The following is a 14,412-nucleotide window of genomic DNA, read 5'->3' as shown; positions in this document are numbered from 1 at the left end:
TGACTGCGCCCTACGAGATGGGGATTTGTATGCAAAATGTCACTAAAAGCGCCATTTCGTTCTTATAAAAGCACGGATGACCGCGATTGGCCCATATGTTGTAGTCTTTTGGACGCTGAGTCGACTGGTTTTGGTCCGAAAAGGCTGCGATGCAGCGTTCGCCCCTAATTCCCAATCGAACATGGTTGAACAAGCGGTCACGTGCTCCTGCGTACACCAGTCACCTGGTCACCGTGCCTGCAGGGTACAACTTACAGCCTGTTTTGACCTTTTTTGGGTGCAGTCCTGTCACTCGAGTTGAACCTTGGTGTGAAAGTTGTCGCCTGCTGGCGTGGTGACCAGGTGATTTTGGCACCCAGGAGCACGTGACCGCTTCTTCAACCATGTTCGATTGGGAATAAAGGAGGAACGCTGCATCGCAGCCTTTTCGGACCAAAACCAGTCGATTCAGCGTCCAAAAGACTACAACATATGGGCCAATCGCGGTCATCCGTGCTTTTATAAGAACGAAATGGCGCTTTTAGTGACATTTTGCATACAAATCCCCATCTCGTAGGGCGCAGTCACCCAGTTTCGGTGGAAGTGCGCGAGTTCGATTGGGATTCAAGTAGGAAGGGAGCGTCTCAGCTTTCTCGGACCAAGACCATTCGACTCAGCACCCCGAAGACTACAACTGGTGAAATTTTAGTTTTTGCCTTAACTTCCCCTTTAAGAACTTTCCTAGGCTGCGCTCGAGCCCCTGCGTTCTTCGGCGCCCGATCTTACTGTAAAGAAGTAGAATCTACGACTCCTGATGATCAGTGCCATGCGCCAGTGGCCTGACACTAGTTTTCACTTCTGAACAAGGCCGGAACCAGGGAGTCGTAGATCTACGACTCCCTGGCCAGAACACTAGCAAAAAGAAGTACTAGTACTGTAGTACAGTCATGCAGTACTAGTAAAATAGTAGCATGTTTTCAGTGTCTAACGTTTTTAGTTGACAGTCTCTGCATGCAGGCGCTAGCGCTAGCGCTGTTTCTATCATCTAGCCTGTGACTGTGAGGAAAACATTTTGAACCAGAGGGGCAGAGAGCCTAGCCTACAACTAAGTACAAGCAAAACTACTATTAGTTACCGGTGCATGTAGTTAGTTGTTGCTGGGTATGTTCACAATTTCCCCAGAATTTTGTATTCTTGTAGGATACTTGCTTTTTCAGAACCCGGGGAGACAATGCGGTGCGACTAGCTGGCTGCTAGGCGGTAGAGTTCTTTCATTCAGTCATGTCCTTACGAGAAATGTGAAGAACATTTCCAAGTTTGAAAACTCGAAGACGTGAATTCAAAGGCGAAATGAACGCGATAGCCTCGTAGTCTTTGCAGCACCGAAAGTACTAGGGACCTGGTTTGCATCAGCCCCCGGCCCCTTGCTTTCAACACGACAGTAGCATTGATACTCGCCATCGCAACCATGAGGTAAGAAACTGTGAATTGAGAGTAGTGTTTGAATAAACCCGTTTTGAAGGAACTGAGAAATTGTCTGTTGAGTCACCTCCACCATAATTACACTGCGCTCTTTAGCCGACTAGACCCTCCTGCTCACAACCATCACCACTGCGAGGACACGTCCGTAGACGATATTGATAATTCCTTCAGACAGCTGTTTCGCTAGTCATAGCTCATCAGTGAAGGTAGATGTGGAAGTGTCCTCGCAGTGGTGATGGTTGTGTGCAGGAGGGTCTAGTCGGCTAAAGAGCGCAGTGTAATGGTGGAGGTGACTGAACATTTCCTTCAATGGCCGAGAGCTCTGTCGCACCCTGGAAAAAAATGAGAAACTGTGTAACAGTACTATGTAACCCTGGGCCAACATAAGGTCGACTCCTGATATGACGAACACCATTGTGCAGGAGGATTAGTTCTTTAGAGGCAAAGTTCTTTATAGGCAAAGTTCGTTATAACAGAAATGCACGTACACTGTGGGTTCAACATGGGACATGGACAGCGGTTCCGGCTATATCATGACGAAATTTGTAATAATTATGCGAGTTTGCTATAAGTGGAGTTAGCAATGCACTTATTTTTATTTTATTTATTTATTCACAATCACGTGGCACTAGCCAATGAAATGGTGATGTGGGCGATAGCCAGCCATGGCGGTAATACAGCTAGAGGGGGGGGGGGGGGGGGGAAAGAAAAAGAATGAAAGGGGAACTGAAAAGCAAAAGAAGCTAGGGCAGGGCTGGATATCAACTAGTATGTTGCATTCTGCAGTAGCTGTGTGAATGTATTGTAACATTGGCAGGATTTTAGATGTTGTGGGAGGAGAGACCAATGGCGGTAAGCAAGGAAGAGAGGAGATGTTTGCATAGAGGCAGACCGCGCAATAGGGAAGCGGAGAGAGTTTCTGGTGCGCATGTCTTGAGATTGAGCAAACCAGCTTAGGCAGGAGAGAGCATGAAGAGGAGCAATGCCCAGCTTAATTTTATGAATTGTCTGGCATGCCAAAAAACGCACGCGGACCGAGAGCGGCACAGCAGAAGCAAGGCGGTATAAGTCTGCGCTTGGAGTCAGGCGAGGAAGCCGAAATAATATTTTCAAAAGACGCCTATGCATAACTTCGAGTCGAGCAATCAGTGTTTTAGAAATGCCAGCCCAAATTATGCAGCAGTAATCAAAAATAGGCAGAATGTAAGATGTGTAGATAACATGGCGACAGTCGGTGTGGAGGTGGGTGATGTGTGATGAGAGAAATCCCATTACTGAGCTAACACGGCTGTCTAAATTTTCGATCTGGGATTTCCAGGTTAAGTGTTGGTCAATAATGACGCCAAGATGCTTGTGTTTTTCAACGATGCAGAGCGGGGTTGTGGTGCCTGGAAAGGTGAAGGGACTGGTTACTAATGAAGATAGGTCACAGGAACAACTGGGGGGGATACACATTACAGCAGTTTTCGAAGAGTTGGGTTGCAATTTCCATTTTTCCATCCAATGAATAACGCCATCTATGTTAGACTGTAACTTGGCACTAGCCTCGGGGAGAGTGGGTGCTGTCACAAGTAGTGCTGTATCATCAGCATATAGTGATGTGTGATCCATTTCTGCCAGATCGTTTACATACATAAGGAAGAGGAGAGGCCCCAGGATTGATCCCTGAGGAACTCCAGACCGTACATGCCCTTTGGCAGACAGAGCAGAGCCGACACGCACCCTTTGCTGTCTGCCCGTCAGGTAAGTACTGAGCCACGTGAAGCAAGTACCATGGATTCCATGGCGCGACAGCTTGTATAGGAGCCCGCGTGTCCATACGGTGTCGAAGGCCTTGCTTAGATCAAAGAAACATAGCATGCTGTAATGGCCGTTCTCACGAACAGAAGACATCGATTGAACAAGTCTGAGAAGCTGCCAGGACGTAGAGTCGCCTTTTCGGAATCCAGACTGGGACGGATGTAGAACAGGAGACAGGTAAGTGTATAAGTGGTTGTACATAATACGTTCACACAGCTTGGAGATTGTTGACAATAACGAAATCGGGCGGTAATTCGATGCATCGAGCTTACTTCCCTTGTTCTTAAAGACCGGAGTTACAATTGCGTGTTTCCAAATAGCAGGGAAAGCACCAGTTGCAAAAGTGAGGTTAAAGATGAGGCTGAGAGGGTATGCAATACTGGAACAAAATAGTTTCAGGAGTTCATGAGAAATACCGTCCGCTCCCGCAGCCTTTCGGGTCTTAAGGTTGCGGATTTGCTTTGCCACAGCAGAAGGCGTGGTGGTGACATCTTGCAACGTAGGTGTAGTTCTTCCACGTGATGGGGCGTCGGGTGGCTTGAAGTCTGGCACATTCCATGAAGGATCATCTTGTGTTCCAAAACCAATAAACTGTTCGTTCAAAGCATCTGCCACATCCACAGGGTCAGAATATAGAGTACCAGCGACTGAGAGCTGAGTTACAGTCGTTCTGCTGTTGCCTTGGGGAGATCGAAGCTTCCGGACAAACTGGAATAAACTTGGTGATGCGGGTCTTGCCGTGGATGCACTTAGGGATGAGATGTACAGTCGATGGGCAGTTCGAGACATATTGCGAGTAACGTTTCGCTCTCGTCTGTAAATAGCGAAGTTGTCAGCCGAGGGAAACTTTCGGTAAACACTATACGAATCTCGTTTTTTCTTTATTTGATGTCGGAGGGTACTGGTCAGCCAGGGGGGGTTCATATGGATACGCTTGACAGCCGGCGGCTTCTGCCTGGGCAGAAATCTTGCACAGATGTTATGGAAGATAGAGTAAAAGTTGTCCACAGATATGTCAGGGTCGCGCCTCTCCAGGCTCAAAGCTGCTGGCCAATGTATGTGGGACATGGCAGTATTCATACTCGCGACAGTGTTGCTGTCTAGAGAATCCAAAGAAAATACACTAAAATCAGGGACATCCAGGGGAGTCGAACGGGCATCACGAGAACGGTATGTGGGCATTTCTGGGCAGGGTACAGTACGGATGTGGCCAACCACGATAGAATGATCGGATTGACCAAGTGGTGCTGTAGCACGGAGGCAGGATATAGAGTCCGGTATATCAGTGACAACTAGGTCGAGAGCTGCCCCCATGCCAGACAATGACTCATGTGTTGGAAAATTTACGAGCTGCGTGAGAGAGAACATGCCGAATAGCTTCAAAGCCAACCCTCCCTTGGCCTTACACAACAACTTTCGATAATTCTAGAGAGACAAGCGATTTGCAGACCGGGGGGAAAAGACAGCATTTCCAATAGCGGTTCCAAGGTGTATGCTAGGGCAACATTTCAACCGGTCTGAAAGAAAATTTGTTCTACTTGTAAGAAATGGAAGAGGGGGGGGGGGGGGAGAGGGTCTGGGAAAGGGGGTCTAGTAGACCTTTTTGGGGAGGACAACTCGTGCATAATTTACAAGTCAGACATGTAAAGTGATCACTTCCCACTTCTCTGAAAAAAAAACATGCAAAGCCAGTGCCTGCTAGTAGGAAACAGGAAGTAAAGTTACTAGTAGCCGGATTTGCGGCCGCATCACCTGACGTGTTCAGGAACACATCAAGCAAAGACATTCGCATCGGCGGGCCACCATTTCGCCCATATACTATCCTCAGTGTCGAATACAGACCTCACAAGTGAGTCAGGGGAGAGGGGATAAGTCTCTCAACAAGAAAGGCTCTATAACCCCATAAACCGCATCCTTGTTACTCTCACACCGAGCAAGTGAGTTTGCCCATTCACCGGGAGTGTCGGCACAATTCATTGCATGTAAAGTGGTACTCGCCCGCATCACCGCGGTAGTACTGAACCTAAAGTCTGAACCAGTCTACCTCAAGAAGACTGGTAATCAGGGGAATACGAGTCAAAGTCACTGACACAGCATATGCGTATACATGCATTGAACACATGCACAGTAAACACCTGTAATGGCGACCACTCGGATATGGCGACCACTCGACCACGGCGACCACATTTTCTTGTCACGGACGCATCCACATTCAAAACAGCTCGGATAAGGCGACCACTCGCTCAACGCGACCGACGACCACCCGGGACCGCGCTGCACAGTGCTAGTACATGTAAATGTATGCATTGCATTGTGTACCATGCATGGTAGATCTACACATCAGTGCAGATGTGCATGGTGCATGCACGGCACTTGACAGGTCTGAGGGCCCCAGGCAAATAAGTCGTGCTAGAGTAGCATAGGTGTGTGCACTGTTATACACTGATCGAAATGATGTATCACATGTGGATATGGTCACGTGACCCACTGAACCTGGATAAGAAGACCACCTGGCCACGGTGACCACTTTTTCTCGTCCCTTGAGAGGTCGCCTTGGAGAGATTTCACTGTACAGTGTACTTGTCATACAGGTGGTACTGACTTTACTGTGTTAAAGGTGTGAAGAATTTCGTCCGTTTTACGTGGAATTTCTGGAGTTTTCCAATGTATTATACTTGAATAAAATTCTATTTTACCCTTCATGGTATCTCAATTTTTTTCACGTCTACATGACTTTATCTTGCCCGTAAAAGACGCCGTTACCCCGCCAAAAAAAGGGAAGGTGTGAAGATGCCTCACTGACTACCCGGTACCCAGTACATATAGTAAAACCTGTGGTGTAAGCCACCTCTGGTTTTAGCCACCGCCTGGTTTTAGCCACCTCTGGTTTTAGCCACCTCTGGTTTTAGCCACCTCTGGTTTTAGCCACCTCTGGTTTTAGCCACCGCCTGGTTTTAGCCACCGCCTGGTTTTAGCCACCGCCTGGTTTTAGCCACCGCCTGGTTTTAGCCACCGCCTGGTTTTAGCCACCGCCTGGTTTTAGCCACCGCCTGGTTTTAGCCACCGCCTGGTTTTAGCCACCGCCTGGTTTTAGCCACCGCCTGCGCTTAACGACCATTTTTCCCATGCACGGGCAGCTCTACACTGAAACCGTTGGACCTGGTTCGAAAGACCACCTGGCTTTCACGACCGCTTTTGCTTGCACCGTGGGGTGGTCGCTTAAATCAGGTTTTCCTGTACATGTCCTTCTGTAGTGCAGTGTGACAGTCAAATACAGCACCATACAACACATGGTCAAATACAGCACCATACAACACATGGTCCTGGGACTTGGGAAGTGCAGCGCAAAATGAACCGCTCAGTCCACACTATTGAATGGAGCTACGAAACTTTAATCAGTCATTAATACGCAATGCGCAAACTAGCGCAGTTGCATACGAGTTATCTTGTGCTTTGGAATCCACTGGGGTGCTTTTCAAAACGAATTAGACACTTCTCACTCCGTGCAGATTCTGAAAATTGTGGATATTTATGGGCAATGTATGGGCAGTGTGTTAAACTACTTTAGGTACGTTGCAATGTTTGTGCCTTCATTCCAGAAGTTGGTGGCATTCCTGAGGATTCAGGATCTTTTAGAACGAGTGCCACGCTGACAGTAAAATTTGTCTATTTTGGGCGTTGTTTTCCGTTTCCAACGCTATCTTTTTTGGTTTTATCACCTGGGAAGTTTTGTCTTCACTGCTAGTGATATGGGGCAGGACTGTGTGAATATGACGGGCAGGTGAAAAAAGATTATCTCGTATGTGTAAGTCGATGGGCGGACAGAACCGCTTCGTCCCTTGCCGACTCATCAACACAGTTAGCACAGCACAACACAGCACGGTACAGCACAGCACAACACAGCACGGTACAGCACAGCACAACACAGCACGGTACAGCACAGCACGGTACAGCACAGCACGGTACAGCACAGCACGGTACAGCACAACACAGCACGGTACAGCACAGCACGGTACAGCACAGCACGGTACAGCACAGCACGGTACAGCACAGCACGGTGCAGCACAGCACGGTACAGCACAGCACAGCACGGTACAGCACAGCACGGTGCAGCACAGCACGGTACAGCACAGCATGGTACAGCACAGCACGGCACAGCACAGCAAAGCACGGTACAGCACGGCACGGCACAGCAAAGCACGGCACAGCATACATATAATACACGTACAGCACTGCTCAATGAAATCCAGTCGGGTCACTGAGGTAAGCGCTGGGCGTTGCGCAGCCATAAACCTGCAAACACTGGGCTGCGAAATGATGCAAGGCGCACACTTGAATACCGAGACTGGATTTCATTGAACAGTACTGTATATGCCAGTCTACATATGTGCCCGTTCACTCTCCATTTTGCCTGGGAATGGCTTCTTCCCTTGCAAAGCCCCAGCTGAATTCTTTGGGCCAAACGGCCACATAGCTCTTATGCTAACAAGTGACTAGTGTATGAAGATGCCCGTCCAGATCAGCTTCTTTTTTAGCACTTGTGTGGTTTGGTGTGCAACGGAGTTTCCGTCGCAAGTTAACACGAGTATGCAACGCCTCGTTTAAACGAACATCCACGCATTGTAACAGCCAGCATGCTTTATCTTTCTTTGTCTAAATGATCAATTCTACCTTTAAAGACTCGGGTTGAGAGCCAAGGATTTAAGTGAAAAAAGAAGGACGAAAGGTTTACGAATTATCCGTTGTTTGTGTCCAACACTAACACATTTTTAGCATGATAATGGTGAGTCTGAACATGTAACAATTAGCACAACACATCCTGATTCACCGGTATCATGCTTAGAAATGTGTTGGTGTTGGACACAAACAACGGATATCTTGTAAATCTTTGGTCCTTCTTTTTTCACTTTAATTCTCCTTTTGAAGTACCTTTGATCATGTTTGTGTGGGAACTTAAAAATGGCGCAGATTGAGTTACCCTATTTGCCGGAGTGTAACGCACACCTGAGTAAAATGCTGCTGATTTATGCGCACCCCCATTTTTAAGCAATGTTTTGGCAATTCACCTTTTTCAAGGTATATGCGGAGTATATTGCAGAGCCTAGACTTGAGAGCATTAGTAATCATAAAGACAGTACTATAGTGTGACCATTGTCCTAAACATGTGCATGCATATGGCTTGCGCAAGGTCAGAGGTGGCACACGTCGTAGCAGTTTGATGCATTGCACTACTTTTCGTCCTTTCGAAGTACATGTACATGATTGTACAAGTTCATTTTTTCATATTCGGAGCATATTGCACACCAGCGATTTGGGGCCAGAAGTAGTGCCTCCAAAGTGTGCACTATACTCCGGCAAATACGGGATGCCTTGCATTAATGGGAGTTTTGTTATCTTTTTATTGATTTCTGAAGCTTGCTGGTACATGATTCACTAAAACCCAAATTGCCTGCTTAGCCTGCTATTACCCTGTAACGTGCGAGATACCAACAAAAATTAATGTTGAGCTAGTTTTCAGTAGTCATGCCATGAACAATTAGTAGACTCGGAGTATGGAAAAGTGCTGACATGCACTTTGTCCAGGTTTCACATGGAATCGTCCGTGTTAGTGATGAGACGAATGCACTACCCTCCTCCTTGCTTGACAAATCTGCTCAATGCATAGGTCTAGCAATGTCAGCAATAGGAAATGATTCTGTTGCATTTTTCTTCTGTTTCCTGCAATCTGTTTTGCTTTACAGACTCCAGAATGGAGTGTGATGGTCCGCAGCTGAAACCCAATGTTACCAGCGATGTTGCCAGTGATGTCGCCAGTGATGTCGTCGAGACCCTAGCTCTACGTCACCTAGTAACCAGAGTCTGATATTCAACGCGCCACTTTGCCCTGCTTTGGACTCGATCAGCGCATGCATCTTTGCAGGAGATTCCATCTGGTGATGCACCCAACAGCCATTCACTGCTATTCCGGATCCGAACTGATGCGTGACCGCTATTCCTCCTGTGCGCGCATAACCCATTAAACATCCTCTACCCATGCAGTCGAAACATATGGAGTAGAACCACTCGGCTGTGCGCGCTTACCTGATCAGTGATGTCATAAGTCTATTGGACGCCCATGCATGTATGATCGATGACGTCATCAGTCTATTTGACATACGTGCATGCATGATTAATGACGTCATCAGTCTACTTGGCCCTGAAGGCATGTCTGATTGGCGACATCATCCTGTTAGCACACTTCAAGATGAAATTGTCTCTATGGAACTATGATATGAGCCAAGCCAAGCCAAGCCAAGCCACTGATACAAGCTCCAATCTGACCACTGTGGTACAGCTATGGCTGCTGGCAAGGTTGGTGTGCCTCAACAGCAAGAACAGCACCGTCGTGGACTGGTCTCACCTGGGATAGGACGTACAGAATCCTCATCCTCATCGTCATCCTGAAGAATTGCCCTGCGTTGTTACCAGGACCCATGCTGATGTCGAGAGACTTTACTGGATCTGACAATCAGTGCGGGCCAGGATGGGATAAGTGCTTGTATAATTGCAGCTATGTACTGTCGTGGACATGGAAATCCAGTCGAATGACCAGGGTCCGCGCCCTCGGTGCGTACAGAACGCCGGAAGCAGTGCTGATGTTGATCCGATCCGACCAGCGCGCTGCAGCGCATAAATGAATGTGTGTAGATCAACCGTATGCTTACTCACGGCTGCATGCCCAGCGCCCTGGGGCCGCCATTGTGTGCTCTGCTATTCTATGCTCTGCCATTCTACGCTCTGCCATTCAACGCTCTGCCTTCAATGCTCTGCCATTCAATGCTCTCCCATTCAATGCTCTGCCGTTCGATGCTCTGCCGTTCTATGCTCTGCCATTCGATGCTCTGCCATTCGATGCTCTGCCATTCGATGCTCTGCCATTCGATGCTCTGCCATTCGATGCTCTGCCATGCGATGCTCTGCCATTCGATGCTCTGCCATTCGATGCTATGCCATTCGATGCTCTGCCATTCAATGCTCTGCCTCTGCCATTCAATGCTCTGCCGTTCTATGCTCTGCCGTTCTATGCTCTGCCATTCTATGCTCTGCCATTCTATGCTTTGCCACTCTATGCTCTGCCATTCTATGCTCTGCCATTCAATGCTCTGCCTCTGCCATTCAATGCTCTGCCATTCACTGCTCTGCCGTTCTATGCTCTGCCTTTCCATGCTCTGCCTTTCTATGCTCTGCCATTCTATGCTGTGCCATTCTATGCTGTGCCATTCCTTGCTGTGCCATTCGGTGCTCTGCCATTCGATGGTCTGCCATTCGGTGCTCTGCCATTCTACATGATATTCTGACACCGGGTGTACATTCAATACTATCTCCAAGTGGTACTTGGACTTATTTCGAAGTGGTGTCGATGCTCCGTTATTGTAGAGCTTGGTGTCTTTGAGGCATCAACACTGACATGACTTGTGTTGGTGCTGTTTTGGGTTAAGGTGCTGGTGTGATCTGACTGGCTTATGTGGTAGATCTTCTCTACAGGATGCAAGAGGTGTGAGGTTGTCACCACCATGACTGTGTGTGAGACCTTCTCGGCTTTCTATTGGGTGCGAGACGTGTGAGATTGTCACCTCCTTGGGAAAGGGACTATAAAAGAAAAGTATCGGTAGGATGGTGGGTGGGGATCGACTCACCTTCTTGAGAGAAACTATGTGCAAATATTTCTTGAAAGTTTGGGAAAAATGGTGTTTTCTCTCCTTCTTGTCCCTCTTCTCTCTCTTTATTATTGTCAAGCTCTTGTAATTCTCTGATTTTCTGAATGTTTCCTTCAATGGCTGCCGCATTCACACATCGCTTTGAGTCACCATACTATACCTCGGCACACAAGCCAGACAGCGAAACCATGCATCATGATTGCTGTCATTAGTTTACAAGTCCCAGGAGGGGGCGAACTGCAGTTGCACTTGAACCAAGTATTAGTTTCACGCAATGGTGTCACTTCCCAAGATTCACACAGCATATGTTTCATGCAAATGCTTGCTAGTGCGAGTTACATGACTCTGAGTTCCACTGAACAAAAAAGGTTGCAAAGAACAGGAATCGAACCCGTAGTGAACGTAACCAGCCTGAACCATTACTAGGCAATACTTGAACCGATCACTTTACCAACCAGCTATCCATACGACCCATAGTAGTGAAATACGAATAGAGGTATTTCAATGTTTCACTGCATATCTTTCAAAGAGCAAGGCACAGTGTGCTTCATATTCGTTATTCTTGGCTACAGAATTTGCAAGGTTGGTTGGTTGGTTGGTTGGTATAATTATATTTTACTTCGTCAGAATGAACAGGCATTGCTGCCTTCTTGCCTGGACAAGTGGATTGTCCAAGCTCTCACAAAAGAGAGGAAGAAAGGAAAGAGATATTACATGAGATTGTGAAGCATGTAATGGAATAATAGAAATGAGAGTGTGACGCATGCATGATGAGAGAGGATAGATATTATAGACAGACAGATAATCAATCTGCGGACAGAACTGTTTCGTCCTTTGTGGACTCGTCAGCGCAGCACAGAGGAAATGAGGCCGAACCTGATAGCAATGGAAATAAAAATTTCCAGTCAGGCCCGAGCGTTCCTTGCCAGAGTGCTCAAACTGACATGTCAGTGAGCTCTGCAAGACAGACAGACAGATAGATAGATAGATAGATAGATAGATAGAGATTCCTTGTGAGCCCTTCACAGCATACACCAGGCGGACAATCGCCCAACAGACCTACGACAAGATTAGGCCATGAACGTGTTGTCCATTGAAGAACTACGCCATGCAGCTGTGTGACTTGACTGCCAGAGCACGGGCAAAGCGCTTACAATGCAACAGGCATCCCCACAATGTCTGAGTCACAGTGCACTGGCAAACACATGCCCGCTCGCATGTATTCGCACATGATCATTACATACAGAAACACACCGACCAATCGTCAAACCAGGAGCCCGGAATATTTCAAGTTGATATCAGTAGGTAGAGAAGACCGAATACAGATAGAGAAATATTGCTATTCACATGGGCTAGTGGCACAAAGTTGCTCTCGTGGTAAGGATTTGTTTGCTGACCATCGGACTTGGACATTCAGCTGAGACTGTAGACGTTTTGCACGTGATTACATGGGTGCCGTTTATCTGTATTGTCCGTACAAAATACTAATGCTGTGTGCATACAAATCCTGCAAGCTGGAAAGCATCTCCAGTTGGCTTTCGACGGTAAAGTACGGTCTGTATGTGGAATGAGATAGGTCTCATTGAAAAGGCTCAGGTTCTGAAAAGGAGACAACACACGGCAACTCAACAGCGAACACACTTGAGCAGATCTGGACAAACAATACGCCGCCACATCCAATGCTTGTCAACGTTTCTCTGAAAATAGAAAGCAAAAAGTGGATGCTGTCCAACTGGCATGCGGCACACAACTACACCTCACCAGCTAGGTCATGAACTATACCTCACCAGCTGGGTCATGAATGCTGATTCTGCTCAGTGCATGATGCTCATTGCAGTGCCGTAACTGATGTGTTGTAGTACTTCCCCCCTTCTTCCACTGCTGTGACTGGCTATGTGGCCCCATAAGCCGTAGACCAGGAGGCATGTTGTCCACCGGGTGCAGAATGTCAGACTCAGCGCGCACGGGTTACATTCATGCCTCGCAATGTCTTGTGGCCGCCGAAAACTTCGCATCCAGGTATCAAAGATGAGGGGCTTGGCCGCAGGCTCCACACGAGATTGTACTATAGCGTCGACAGCGTCACAACAGGTGACCCGCCAGCCCTACCGATCCTGGACGATGGTACTAAGCTGCTCCAGAAGAACGCCCACAGCTACCAAGTCGGACTTTGCAGAGTCCTTCCAACGCTTGCGGGGTCTGTGCGGTGGACGTTTGGACAGGCGTTGGTTCAAACTGCACTGCTTCTGTGTTCACACTCATATAGCATGGTGTCCAGTGTGATCCCCGTGTGACAACCGAACAGCTCGCCTGCAAGAGGTGATGCTGTATGACCAGTGCCACGGCTATGTTTATCAATGCCAGCCGTATGTACGGTTCTCAATGCCAGCTGTGGACATGCTTGTCAATGCCAGCTGTGGACATAGTCGTCAATACCAACTGTGGACATGGTCGTCAAAGCCCAGCACGTGGCATAACACTCCCTGCACCAGTCTTGGTGGTAGAATACACCAGCCTCGGCATCATTCTTGGTACAAGGCCTGGAACCCAAACAAAAGAATGAAAGCACAGAACACAGAATTGTATACACGAGATTAGTATGAAATATATCTACTTAGCACCGTCAGATCCTAACTCTAAACCAACCCAGTGCCAGGCAAGGATAATTGAAGACAACCATGAGTAGCAGCAGCACTGAGAGAGGTCAGACCTCAGTACTATGCCGCCTCAGGCCTAAGCAACGCAAATACCCTTTGAACACTGGAACATTCTGCTCCGTTGTTGATGTGAGAAGGGATAAGCACTGACTGTGGTGCATTAAGGCCGATTCATACTTCATCTCGAGTACGGGAAACCCATCGCGCGACCGTCGCGCGATGGGTTTCCCGTACGCGAAATAGTTGAGCTTAGATCAACCTTTTCGCGACGCGACGCGTTTCCCGTACACGACATGAAATTGTCGAACTATTTTAGTACTTGTGAAAAGAAGAAGGACAAAATGTTACGAGTTATGACTAACAGTCCACCAACGTAACCAAATCCGTTGGTGGACAGTTAGTCATAACTCGTAACATTTTGTCCTTCTTCTTTTCACAATAATTTAATTGGCTCACCATCCGAGTTAAATATTTTAGTACTTGAAGAACAATTTTAGTAGAAAAGAGGACCAAAGAGCAAAGAGCTACTTCGAAGTACAAGTTACGCTATAGTATCCACAAACACCACAGTTACTTTGCGATCAGCTCATTCGATAACATTGGCTCTCCACCAGAGTGTAGCAGTTTTTGTAGGACAATTTTCTGTACCAAAATTCAGTGTGTTCTCTAGAACAGCAAATTGTTATCTGGAGGTTTTCCCATGGGCAACTAGCCATAGTTATTTTTCTAGAGGCAGAAGAAACAGTGCTATAACGAAGAAGGTTTAGTTGAATTTGGCACTCGTGTAGTAGCCAATC

General features: G+C 47.4%; 1 long non-coding RNA gene across 1 annotated transcript; it reads left to right on the top strand.

Annotated features, from left to right (window-relative positions):
• Positions 1-1,003: 1,003 nt before the first annotated feature.
• On the top strand, positions 1,004-10,707 carry LOC135819293 (uncharacterized). Its single transcript, XR_010553890.1, has 2 exons — positions 1,004-1,452; positions 9,003-10,707. It is a non-coding gene; the product is annotated as an uncharacterized LOC135819293 (long non-coding RNA).
• Positions 10,708-14,412: the final 3,705 nt, after the last annotated feature.

Source organism: Sycon ciliatum, chromosome 6 (genome assembly GCF_964019385.1).
Source record: "Sycon ciliatum chromosome 6, ocSycCili1.1, whole genome shotgun sequence".
In the NCBI taxonomy this organism is placed as follows: domain Eukaryota; kingdom Metazoa; phylum Porifera; class Calcarea; order Leucosolenida; family Sycettidae; genus Sycon; species Sycon ciliatum.
The sequence above is the reverse complement of the archived record's forward strand: the minus strand, read 5'-3'. Positions and strand labels throughout refer to the sequence as shown.